Below are 10,966 nucleotides of genomic sequence, written 5' to 3' on the forward strand. Positions count from 1 at the left end.
TAGGAAGAATTCCCATTTCCCACTGTGCCTTACCTACAGCTGTGGTCATAAATAGGTGCTCTGCTAAATGGCTCTCAGAAATGTGCCAGCAAAAACCTGCAGTTGTGACTGTTGGTTACACCTTGGCTGTGGGGTTTGAAAAAAAGTTTCATTGTCTTTCAGTGTCTGTTTTAGAGGCATTTTGAAGTGTTTTTGTGTCAACTCTCTGGCATCTCTCAGGAAAGCAACATGACCAGTTGTCAATTAACCAGATTTATGGCCCATCTCAATGTAACCCAGACTGATAAGTCTCCAACCACAGTAGGAATTACTGTCCCTGGTGCATCTGTCCTGTTCCAGAGCAGTGGCATGGGGGTTGCAGGGAGGAGCTGTTTGAGAAGCATGAGGTCAGTGGGGAACACCAGTAAATCAGTATCATCAGTCTTCCACATGGACAACCAAGTCAAGAGCACACTGAATGTCAGAGTAGGCAGCTGTATCCTTCCAATAAGCATGCCCCAGATTACCAAGGAGTCACATTATACCCTGCCCTCAAACTAAAAAGCTCAACACTGTACTTAACAGTGCACAGTTATTCATAACAGGCTGTACAACTTACACACTTACAGATGTACTCCCTGCACTCTAGGGCATTCAAACAAGTGACATAAGAAGACAGAACCTAACCACTCCTCTGCTGCTAGGTTTCTGGGCCTGTGGAGAACCCAGCAGGCCAGGTAATGTGACTCTGTGTCTTGTGCTAACTTTAGATTAGGGGTGGGGTGAATGAAAATTAAATGACTGTTCAGACTAATCTGGTCTGAAATTTATTGCTACAGCATTTTATACCACCACCAAATGAGTCTTCCACTGGGCACAAGCTTGACAGAGAAGCATGGGTCAAACTAAATGGACTGAGGTCTGGATACAGACACTTCAAAACAATATTGTACAAGATGGCCATCTTGGACAGCCCCCTGTGTGAATGTATTGTCTAGCAAACAACACTTAAACAGAAGCTTCAATCTTTAAAAAGTGCCCAGATGGGGTAGATGTAATCCATGCACTGAATGATAATACCAGACAGTGGCTCATAGCTGGCTAGAGGGAACTGGGGAAGAGGTTGGAAACAGGGGCTTTATCACTCCACTGAGTGCCTGAGGGCAGGACTGTCCCAGCTCTTGGGCAGACCACATGAGCTCTGGCTGAGGCTAGAGAGCTGCCTTGGGACAGGGTGGTGAGCAGGATGTTACAAAGCTCCATCGGTTGCTGGTGAAATGCATCCTAATGTGAGTCATGATGGGGTCTGGTACAGATGTTTATCACAGCACTGTAATCTGTAGCACTGAAGTCTGATACCACACCCATCCAAGGTTATCTAAAAACAGGATCTTCCATTTTATGGTGCTTTATGTGCCCTGACTGCCTGTTTAGATAGGGCTGTAGAGCACTTTCTGCATGCTTACCATGCAATAAGGTAACTTCTGTACCTGGCGTCTAGCTGTAACAGTCTTTGCTACATTTGAATGATTTTACCTCATTACATATAACAATAAGAATGAACAAGCTGCTGCCCTTTTGAACAATTCTTCTTTTGAAAGGGCTCAAAGAGCTTGTATGTTCGTGTCATAGATTACCTAATACCCCCACTGTCAGGACACTTACCTGGGATACACAAGCCTCAAGTGAAAGACCTTGCTTTGCCTTGAGCTGTACAATATAAATTATGAAAAGGAAGAAGAGGAAGTGAACATATATCAATCACACCTTGAAATGTGTTTGCCTAAATGTATTGGACACTCCTGTATAAACTAATATATTCATAGATGTAAGTGTTGATATCCTAACACTATGACCATAGGCTTTAAGAGGCTTTTGCCACAGGATTTTGCCCCTATGTTACCAACATTTTATGAACAGAAAAAGGAGTTCAGTTGACAAATAATACTATTCATAATGAATAATTTTAAAAGTTCAGTTTAGGAGCATTGTCTGAGAAAGATTTACATGACTCAATTTAAACCAAGAGACAAAAAATTGTGACAAAAGAGCTAGTCCTTTTTTGAGCGATATCTTTATAAAAATATTCCCATCAAGATAAATGTGTTATTTTTATTATGCAATAATGTCTCCAATCTTGGGCTTTAGGCATTTTATTAGAATCTTAGCAAATGGCCTACCTTTAGGATAATATTTTATCATGATTGCTCATAAAACTAGTTACTATTTATAATAGTATTTAGTATTGTAGTTGTGTATTTATAGTTGTGACAGTTGGCTTATTGGAACATAGTCATGCAGTTGAATAGCCAGTGGGGATAAAAACGTCTTCCATCAAAGAAACTGCTAAAAGAAGAATCTGTTGCTTATATAAGAGCGCATGTGTTTCCTGTACATGTGCTGCTTGTTATAGAAGCTGTGCTTTGAAGCCCGAGAATATTCTAAATTTAAAATCTGGTCTGAAGAACAATGGTAAAAATCCTATTTCATTTTATGTGCCTAAATGGCAGTTTTCCAGCTGCATAACTGCCATTTTTGGCATTTTGCAATACTATTTCATGTGCAGTGTACACATGTATGTGTTTACATGGGTACTGAGTATGTAAAATCGTCTGCACTCTAGTTGTGCTGATACAAAGCTTCGTAATGACGTACTTAAGGGTAAGTTCTGAAATTGTGGTGCAGCAAAAAATCAAGAGCAGAAGATTCTCCCAAATTTTAGCATGAAGGCTAGAGGTTAGGCATTTCTCTCCAGTCCTCCTCTTGAAGCTACAGCTTGAATTTAATAGCCATTGGATAAGTTTGATAGAGAGCAGTGGGGGAAGAGTGTACTAAGCTGGAAGAGAGGATACAGGCTAGTCCAAGGCTGCTTCCTTCAAGAGCAGCAGCCATTATCTTAAGCTAACACTTTTTATTTTTTTTATCTTGTTCTTCTGGCCCCATATCTCTCTCTCTCTTGACTGTTCAAGTCTTAAAAAGAGGGTCTGTAAGGATACTAGATTCACCTAACTTGTGGCCTGGTGGTTAGAGTAATGTGCTAAAGAGTTAGAGGGAGGCAGGCCTAGAAGGGTCCAGGGAGGCTGGGTCTCCTGCTTTCTAGACAGTTGATGCAGCCACGCAGCAATTGTGATGAAAACATAGAAGGGTACTTCAGCATCTCATATCACCAGTCATCAGTTTTTACTGGTTACTGGAAGAATTTCCTGTCTTGCATGCATGCATATGTAGTTGTGCACATGCCTGATAGCACCCAGCCTGCTCCATGTGTTCACTAGCCGAATGTATACTTACTCATTCATAATACATGGGATGTACGTTTGTAAGCTGTATGTAAGCACCAAAAAGGGTACATAACATGAAATAGGATTCTGTCCAATGTGCCATTTGCTGTTCACTTCAAAGAGCTTTGGAACAAGGTCATAGAGCATTCTCATAAAACAATAATAGTCCTTAGCCAATATATCTTTAAAACGACTTTGAGTTCTCTCAAAATACATGCTGCTCCTTTTTCTTCCACTACTATATTATGCTTTGGAGTGAGGAATCAAGAATTTTCTTTAAAAATTCCTTCACCTAAAATTAATTAAAGCTACACAGTCAAATTTGAGGGGGAAATCAAAGCAATGTGAAATTCTATTCACATCAAAGGTTTTTTAATCAAAATAGATATCAAATTCCAAACATCATACAATCAGAGAATATTGTCACTTCCTGCTTATTCCCTGAGGTGACAGTATTGCCAGCTGATTGTGGAATTAGTAATCATGCTATGTACAGGCTCTTTTCTGCTGTCAAGCATATAATTATTTGTTTAAGGATCAAGACCCATGGCCCACATTTTAAAATTAACTAGAGTTCTTGTCTGCCCCAAATCTTGGGACCCCAACATGAGATGACTTTAATGATCCTGATTTATAGACATCAGTGTTTAGCACTTTGAATGAGGTCATTTTGAATCATCCTGAATTACTACTCAGAAAGAAAGACATCCCAAATCACTAGCCCGTCTGGAAAATGTAGGCCTTTGCAAAAGTAAGCAAGCATTCAATAGACTGTAGCAGAAGACAGAGAAAAATTACACTCAACAACTGTTTAATAACATAAATGCCATGCTGGGTAAAACCAATAGTCAATCTACCCCAGTAACCTGTCTCTGACAGAGGGAGGAGAAGATACTTTAGAGGAAGAGCATTGAACTGGGTGGCCACATCCCCATGAGCAGGGGTGTTCTGTTGCCATGGAGAAAAATAGCAGCATCATGAATTCATGCCACTGGTTTTTGCCCTGGCTCATGTCCCTGTCTTAGACTAGACATCTGAAGGCACTACTTCACAGTCAGGGTGGCTAGGATCTGGAACCACCTTCCAAGGGAAGTGGTGATGGCTCCTACCCTGGGGGTCTTTAAGAGGAGGCTTGATGTCTACCAGGCTGGGGTCATTTGAGCCTAGTTTTCTCTCCTGCCCAGGTCAGGGGGTCGGACTTGATGATCTACAGGGTCCCTTCTGACCCTACTTCTATGAATCTATGAAACCCTGCATGTGGGGCTAGCGCAAGGAAAAAATGCTCCAGGTGGGGTAGAGGAGGCTGGGGCCAGCAACCTTACCTGGGGTCCTGGAGACCTCCCAGGGCAGCAGTGGTGGCTATCCAGCATCAGGGAGCCTGGTTCTGGCTGGCTAGGCTTCTGGTTTGGTAGTGCATGCACCTGCTGCATAAGCCATGTGGTTTTTTTTTGCCTGGTGTCAAAAAAAAAATCACCACACTGCAAATTTGCAGTGCAGTGAATGGGTGTATGTGCACCACATATGCATGTTCATCTGGATGCACCCATATTTTTAAAGCAGTGATTCTCAAGCAGGGTGCTGTGGAACCCTTTAAATTAGGGGTAGGCAAAATATGGCTCGGGAGTTTCATCCAGCCTGCTCAGCCATTCTATGTGGCCTGTGGGGCCCTTAAAAAATGTAGAAAATTAATATTTATTTGCACCTAGCTGCCTGTTAAAGATGATAGGAGCCAGGATCAGTAGGACCCAGGGAAAGCTGGTTGCAGGACCCAACAGCAAGGCCCTCCCAGCCCTCCCCCCACAACCAGAAACCCCTGCTTAGCAGAGGCTTCTCGCCTGGGACCATGGGGCTGTTCCTGCTTCCCTGCACTGGAAAGGGAAATGCAGCCCTCAACAGCTTGCCAAAACTCAGTAAGCAGCCCTCTGCCCAAAATAATTGTGTGGCCCTGCTTTAGATCCTTTTGAAGACACCATGGGGTACCACACAACTTGAGCACTGTTAGGTGTGCAAACATTAATTCCCAAGATACACCTTTTCCTTTCAAATAGGAATCCCTGTGTTAAAAACATTCCTATCTATTGTGGTCTTTCTGAGATTTTTTTGCAAAAAAAAATTACTCTATTTTTTCTGTAGTAAAAAGAGTGTAAAAAATAACAGTTGACATTCTCTATGGAACAACTTGAGTTTAACAAGGTGTCTCAAGTCTAAAAAGAATGAGAACCACTGATCTAAAGTGATCTGTACCTATCCATTACTATCCTTGGTATCCATAATCATTACTTTAGAATCTATTACCTTCCCTGGCATCTGTCATGATTGTTTGGGTCTTTGGTGATAGCAACAGATTCCACTTTTGACAAGGCATTGGTACAGGCCATGGCTGGGTTCAAGGTCTGCCTCTGTCTCAAGGGGTTTGAATACATATCTTTAATTTTCCAGAAAGTTACCCTAAACATCAGGCACTGCTGTTCATGCATTTTTGTGTTAAATAGTGATTCGATAAAAGTTATAAAAAAAAACAACTGAAGTGGGGGTTGGGGGTTGCAGTGTCTAAGGCAGTCTCTCTCCTAAGACAGTAGCCTTTCATAGAATGAGACCTGGTTCTTCTCCGTTTGGCTCCAAAATCTTTTCTCTCTTGGTTACCCAGTAGACAAGCTTCAGTAAAGTGGGGAGGGAGAAATAGCATGTGGGGAGTAATGGTTTTTAGCCCACAGCCTGGTAATTTAGGCACTTTCATAGAAACTGAGGGATGTTGGGGTGATCCATTGCCTGACGCAATTTACTTTTCTTTGAAGTCAAATGTGCTATCAGTCAATTACATACACTGGTTCAAGTATTCTCTCCTCTTTGAGGAATTAGATCCATAAGGCTAGCCATTGAGAACAGAGATCACTTCCTCGGTTATAATAGGAGCCACCTCTAGATTGTCCATTTCTGGAATGTGAGAACTATATTCCTCCATTCTTCTGAGTTAGGCACATACTGTTTAGAAGAGCATAGCCTACTCCTGAGATAGCTAGTAACCTGAATGGGATCAGAGCCAGAGCATACTAAATTATGACCACTCTTATGTTTGTTATGTTTGCTTTGTAGAACTCAAAGTACAAAGTGGTAATTTTTATTTCCTGGGTTTGTTTTTTTTTCAGTAAGTCTCTAAAACTCATTTTGGTAATTTCTTTATTATCTACAATTGCTAAAAACAAAGAGTCAAGACACCTTTCATTCATACCTTGATGATGGATTCAATTAAATAAGTAGCATTGGTATTATTTTACAGAATGGTTAAATGGGTTGCCCAGGGACATAAGAAGAACAAGTGTTAGAACTAGATTGAATTTTGAGGGTACAGCTGGCTAATATCTGACTAATTTCATGAACATTATTGTAAACATTTCCTTTGATCTTAATCCATATTGAGTGATGTTACATTGAGTTTCAGGTTCTAACAACTCCATGAACTTAAAGTAAAACTTTCTGTTAATAGAAATCATCGATATTCATCTGGTGTTGAGTCAAGCTCATGGGACACTCCAAATGTTATGTGATTTAAATGGAAAACAATAAATTGGTCCAGGTGCATATTAAACTGGACCCAAGAGTATATGAAAAATATGAACAACAAATCTGGCCTGAGTTTTGCGTTTGTAATGAGATACAACACTTGGGATTTTAATTTTGTTTAGAGATTTCTGTGACTACTTTGCATACTTTTTCTCAAGAGTTGGCTTCCAAATTTGTGTTAAAAAAGCTCTTATCACTCTTTCTTTATAGAAACCAAAACAAAAGAAAAGAAACAAATAAAATTGCTCTGAAAAGAGCTAAATTCAAATATTTCTTCATGTGATTGCATCTTGAAAATGATTTGTTTGTTATCATCAGTGAAGGGAACATAAAATACGATAGAAATATCTGGCTGAGATAGGGAATTCAGGTGCAGGAACATTCAGCTGTTTTATACTTGTATTCGTGTATTATGCTTTCATATTTTTTATTATTATTACTATAACTGAATCCCAAAGATTTAAATGTAGCATTCAGATGTTCTGCAACAGGTATATTGTGGGTATAATAGAAAAAAGATGGTATTAAGATGAGCTTTGAATAAAAAGGGGTTGTGAACTTAGTTCATTAGGGCTGCAAGATTGTTTCATGGTTAAAGTCTAATCATGGAAAAAAGAGAGAAAGAGGAAGCAAAAGATATACAAAGGGCGTTAAGACTGGTCACATTGCAAGGACTGAAGGAAACGGGTGGAAACAAAGGTAGGATGTGGCAGAAACAAGCCTTTAGATATAGGCCAGGAGAGAATTGTGAAAAGTGAGGAGTCCTATATGTTTATCTTGATACTGTGAGCAATAGAGAACCAGCTGAAATGCCTCTTAACTCTGCCTCATTACAAGAGACATCACTCATTTTAAATCCAAATTTACCTCTGTCATATACAAGCCTTGTTTCCCCACTGCTTGTTGCTTTGAATTATTGATTTTATTTGTCACACATTGTAAAGGCCAATGTTACACAATTGGGCTTTGGCAAGACAAGAATTGTGCTTGCAGAGTGAGCAACAGTGCATAATATCCATTTGAATTGAGAATCAGACAAGCTCATATCTGTATAAAAGGGCTTTACTCTTGATGCTCCATTTGTTTTGGTAGAGGTTGGTATTTGAAAGCTCGAGGAAGGAATTGCATGAAATATGCATCCATTTCATTTTTATTATAAATATATATATTTGTATTGCTGCTGCTATAGCAAAAATTAAGATTAAAAGTTGAAGAAGGGGGAAAAAGTCCTTAGTCTCTTTTACAGAAAAATAGGAGATTATTATCCTAAAACATAATCTCTGGTCTCTCTGCTCTCTGGAGTGAGGATAGGCCAATTCATCACTTTGTCTAGATATCACAAACTTTATGAGTGTTTCCAATATTAGTGTGCTCTCTGTTCCTAAAACATTATCACACACATTTCTGTGTCCCACAGACTGTCTAAGCAAGTAATATTGATAGCATTCCCATACATATTCTTATCACCTTGTCTGTAGGAAAAATGGGAGAGCTTTTCATATAGTTCACAAAATAAAGTTATTTATATACTATTTTATAGATACTTATATATCAGAGCTTCATTGAAATTGTAGTTACCCACATACCTCAGTATTAAATATACAGTGGTACTGAAAAATGCATTTGCAGTTTACACGTCCTGTGGGACATAGTGTAAACAGAACATTAAGGAAGGTTTATTTTAATGAAGAGACATTTTAAGGCAGCCTAAGGGAGAAAAAGTAGATCATTTCTCTACTTTTAGGAGCTATGTTACTAAAAATAGATGAAGTATAACTGTAATTCCATTTCTCCACTTGCATATTAAAGGTCAGACTATAACAGTATTATATTATTTGATGTTATTTTAAAAGCCCTTTAATTTGTTCATTGACACTCCCAGCAAACATCTATGTACTTGTTCCTTGTGGTGACAATATACTTTTGAACACAGTACAGATCCAGAAAAAAATAATAATCTATCATTAACTTTATTTGCATAACAGGTATGATCAAGATCTTAGCCCTACTTATATATTTCACTCCAAAGAGCTATAGTAGTAACTGAGGGGAAAATAATGTTTTTCTTAAACTTTGATGTATTACTCTCCTCCTCTTTGGGTGCATCCACATGTGTTGTTATGGTGCCACTGCTACTGGAGAGACCTTTTGGAAGTATTAAAAGTTGGTGCAGTATCAGCCGGTACTGTACTGTGCACGCTGCACACACTTATTTTTAGGCACTACATTGCCATAGTGACACACTATAATGGGGGATCGTGTCACTACAGCGATGTATCTGAGGCATCATGGGTTTTGTCTGAAGATGCTATGTCTCTGTAGCATGTTGCTAGAGCCACATAGCATCACGTGTAGACACCCTTTGTTGTCTACTGTTGTCTTGATACCTAGGATAATTGTTTCAAGTGCACATAAGGACCAAATCTGAAAAAGGATTTAGGTGTCCAAAGTGAAATGTAGACATCTATAGCCACATGTGTGGTGCTGAAAAGTCCCATGCAGCTACCTTGTACCCAATAGCTGCCTAAACTCCAAAAGAAAGGCACTTTCCTTTTCATCTGAATTTCATCTAAATTTCCTGAATCACCTAAAATTATTCTTGTATGCATGACCAGAAATGCATACCCTTGACAGGCTTGAGCAGGTCATAGGTAATACCAATCTAGATCAAGAAATTAGGTATTTCTATGCCTCCGTCTCTCAAGAGGCTCAATCTCATAAGTGTTTTCACAGAAGATCTAGCATAGATGGACAGGATTGGACTCCACATGGAATGCAGGAGTAGGGGTTCTTTCTTTTAAAGAATATTGGGGAGCTATGTCATCTTTTTATTCAATGGATTTGCAGTTTGCAAAGTCACCAAGGACATTGGAGGCCCATATTCAATTCGATTTACCTTTGGGCTCTCAAACCCACATCTCCCAACTCCTTTGAGAGGACCCTTAACCACAAACTATAGGCTATATCAGAAAAAGGATAGCCTCTTCATCCCTTCTGTTTAAGGTTTGCAGAAAGGAATGCAAGTTTCATTGGCTGTAAGAGAAGAAGGCTCTCTACACTACTAGTTTGCGTGCTTACCTGAGAAGAAGCAAATGAGTTTGGTTCCTTGATCCAAGGAATTAAGTCACTTCCCCAGGTGAGGATCCTAATCCCTACAGAAATCACATGTCCCCTTGTTCTCTCTTTCTTCCATATTTAATCTTGAATTCTTTTCTTCACAGTGGAACATCTTCAACAAAAGAATGGAAAGTGTTCCCACCGGCCTCTCAGAGCAGCTGCGAGATAAGTGGTACCAGGACACTTCTGAAAGGTGGATAATATGGATCTGAACTCCTTTAGGTAGAGTAGAGTTAAACCCAGATCTCCTATAGCTTGGCTAAGTGTTCTTACCACTGTTGTATAAAATTAGGTGGCACCAGCACCAGCTTTAAAAGATTTACCCTGTTTTTAAGAGATGGGGCCCCTACTTCAGCTGAGGATGCTACGCTACTGAGGATGCTAGGATATTGCATGGAAGAAAGGCAGTTGCACGGATTATGACGGAAGAAAGGCAGTTCCTTCCAGCTGTGACTAAAGAGCCTAAGCTCCAGAAAGGGGGAGGGTTGAAGACACATACATCCTCACAATCTCCCTGTTGGCTAACCTGGTTCCAGGCCCAGTGTGCTGACATCAGGGAGCTCCCCATTCAGTGTTCTCATTGCCTTAAATCCAATGCTAGGCTTCTAACTCTCTCCACACACTGTATAGGGAGTCAAGACACCTAACTCAACATTCCCCTCAAGGAGCATATGCTTTAATTTCAGCAATAAGCAGCAGCTCAGTGCTTAATTCCTTTTTTTTTTTTTTTTGATCTAACCCTAACTGAGTTGAATGGGATTTAGGTCTCAAAGGGTACATGCACATGGTTGTGATATAGTGTCACAGCAGGGATAGTTCCCAAAATGCTGTTCCCATCCATTTCTGCTTAGAGGATCCAAACTTGGAAATGCATCTGTGAAACCATTCTTTGAACATCCCCTTACACTTGATCATGAGAGTACAGTCTCTGACATTCTTGAAGAAGGGGCAGGTGGACACTTAAGTAGTATATTTCCTAGGGCTTGATCAAATGGACATGAAAGTTATTGAAAGGTGTTCCATTGTTT

This window comes from Alligator sinensis, unplaced genomic scaffold (assembly GCF_000455745.1).
Source record: "Alligator sinensis unplaced genomic scaffold, ASM45574v1 scaffold1228_1, whole genome shotgun sequence".
Lineage (NCBI taxonomy): Eukaryota > Metazoa > Chordata > Crocodylia > Alligatoridae > Alligator > Alligator sinensis.